Below are 2803 nucleotides of genomic sequence, written 5' to 3'. Positions count from 1 at the left end.
GTTCGATCCCTGGCCTCGCTCAGTAGGTGCAGGGTCCGGTGGCATTGCTGTGAGCTGCGGTGTAGGTCGCAGAGGTGGCTGGGATCCCCAGTTGCTGTGGCTGTGGTGTAGGCCGTCAGCTGCAGCTCCGATTTCACCGTTAGCCTGGGAACTTCCATATGCCTCGGGTGCGGCCCTAAAAAGCAAAAAATAAATAAAACTAAAAAATAAAATAAAAAATGTCCCCCAGGCTCATCTCCATCTCAGCATCTGCTTCCCCAGGAAACTCGACCTGCAACATCTATATCATGGGCGGGTTTGCTGAGATCGCAAAGCTGGGACGGGGGGGGCGGGGGGGGGGCCTGGCACAGGAGCCCAGGACCCCTCTGGGGTGGGGGTGGGGAGAAAAGAGACCCAACCAGCTTTAACGACCAGCTGGTGTGCTGAGCTTTCCCGGTCTGCAACCGGGATGTACCGGCTCCCGCTGCGGCTCCGCTGCCTCTCCCTCTCCCCGCCTCCTCGGGCCCTCTCCGAAGACATCATCCCCAGGTTCCGGGCCGTGTGCTTTCTCAGATCTTCCTCTTCCCCGTGAGCGAGCGCAGTCTCCCACATCCTGTGGGTTTGCTGGCTTAAAACCAGAGCGGGCAGGAGGAGAAGGGAAGAGAAGAATGCAGACGCCGAGGGGGAGGGAACGCCGAGGAAGAAGGCGCCTGTGTCTAATGTGTAAAGAATGGCCTCTCTTACATGCAACAATGTGACAATTGACCCCCCCCCAAACAGCTCCCTCCCGCCCTGAAAGTGTTAATCCACCTGGTAGCAGCGAGGCCGGCCTCCCTACAGGCTATTTCCCTGGGCCAGCCTGGCTGGGGATCAGGCCCACCGTTAATAAGTAATGACAGCCCAGCTCCTCCGTGGATTCCCCTGGGGTTTTGTGTCAGAAACGTCTTCCCTCACTGCTGCTCGAGCTGACAGGCTCCGGCTCCCGGCAGGCAGCTGTGAACACAGGCCAGCCTCTGCCAGGCTGCCACACGTCACCGGGCCCAGAGCCCCAGGGCAGCAGGGAAGGCGGTAATCCCCTCCCTCCTCCCTTCTCAGGTGAGGAGGACCTCAGCTGTCTGCAGGGATGGGCCGCAGGGAACCTCGTGGCCTCCTTCGGCAAGGGTGGGGCTGAGCCCTGGTGAGAGGTAAATTCCTGAAACCTTCAGCCTGCAGGAGCCGGCTGCCGGCTGCCTTCCCGGGGTCCCCGCCTCAGCTCTGGAGGGATTCAGCTCACCAGGTTGTTGTGGTTATTCATGCCACTGGTCTAAAGATGCTCCAGGATTAAGATTATTCAGGTTGGCCTGGCTTACTAGCAGGAAGTTCTTTCTTGTGTCTGCCCTAAGTAACCCGGCACATTTAGCTGTTCGCATTTGCCCGGAAAGAGTCCATGAATGGAAGCATTCTAGAAACTTGGGGAGAAAAAATGTTCCACCTTACCAATGTGAGGTCCACCTTTCTCTTTTCTTGTTTTTTTTTCACTTTTGGCCGCCCCACAGCATATGGAGTTCTAGAGCCAGGGATCAGATCCGAGCCACAGTTGTGACTTAAGCCGAAGCTGTGGCAACATCAGATGCTTAACCCACTGTGCCAGGCTGGAGATCGAACCGGCATCCCAGCACACCCAAGACTTTGCCGATCCCGTTAGCCACAGCAGGAACTCCAAGGTCCTCCTGTTTTGAATATACGTTTTATTTATTTATTTATTTATCTTTTTGCCTTTTCTAAGGCCACTCCCGCGGCACATGGAGGTTCCCAGGCTAGGGGTCCAACTGGAGCTGTAGCCGCCGGCCTACACCACAGCCACAGCAACACCAGATCTGAGCCATGTCTGCAAACTACACTACAGCTCATGGCAATACCGGATCCTTAACCCACTGAGCAAGGCCAGGGATCAAACCCACAACCTCACTGTTCCTAGTCGGATTTGTCAACCACGGAGCCACGATGGGAACTCCAGAATATACGTGTTATTATTGTTCAGTGATGCCAACAGAGCAGGAGCCGACTGCCATAGAAGAGATAATTGGTTACACTTACAAATCCCAAGAGGAGGGGGCATGCCGGGCCACGGGGGGCAGGGGCACATGGGCAGCACCGGTGTTGGTTGGGAAGCAGAGGGAGAGGGGAAACTGGTAGGCGAGGGCCTTTACTGTGGTTTCGTGAGAAGGAACAGGCGAGGCAGGCTAAGCGGGTTTCCGGTTGGCTCTTTTGCATAATCTCAGTGGGCTCTGGGGCACTGCGGCTGGCTCTAGTTGTCGGATTAGTGCAGGGGGACAGTGGTCTGGGGTGTGAGAGCCGGGTAGAGGCGGCGGCTGCGGTTAGGGGCATGCGCTCTGCATTGGTTGGTTTGCCTTTGAAACGTACACGCAGGCAAGTTGTTTTCTATCTCTAGGAACTGGCTAATCCTGGGAGGGGCAGTCGTCCCAGGGTCAGCAAAAGCCCCAGATATCAAAGCATCAGAACACAGAAAAGGCTTGGCTAAGACAGGTTTATAAACTGTCTGAAATAAGGTTCAGTTTATAATAATAATTAGTATTATTTGAAATCTGCTCATAGCACGTTCCTAGCAGCACTATTAAGGTAACAGAAGAGAGAAAACCCAAATATCCATCAGTATAAGAATGGCTAAGTAACCATGGGCTCGCCATGCTATGGAACAGTATACAGCAAATAAAAAGACATGCCCTGCAGCTCCTGTTGTGGCTCAGCAGAAAACGAACCTGACTAGCATCCATGAGGATGAAGGTTCAATTCCTGGCCTCCCTCAGCGGGTTAAGGATCCGGT

The sequence above is a fragment of the Sus scrofa genome, chromosome X (genome assembly GCF_000003025.6).
Source record: "Sus scrofa isolate TJ Tabasco breed Duroc chromosome X, Sscrofa11.1, whole genome shotgun sequence".
Classification (NCBI taxonomy): domain Eukaryota; kingdom Metazoa; phylum Chordata; class Mammalia; order Artiodactyla; family Suidae; genus Sus; species Sus scrofa.
The sequence above is the reverse complement of the archived record's forward strand: the minus strand, read 5'-3'. Positions refer to the sequence as shown.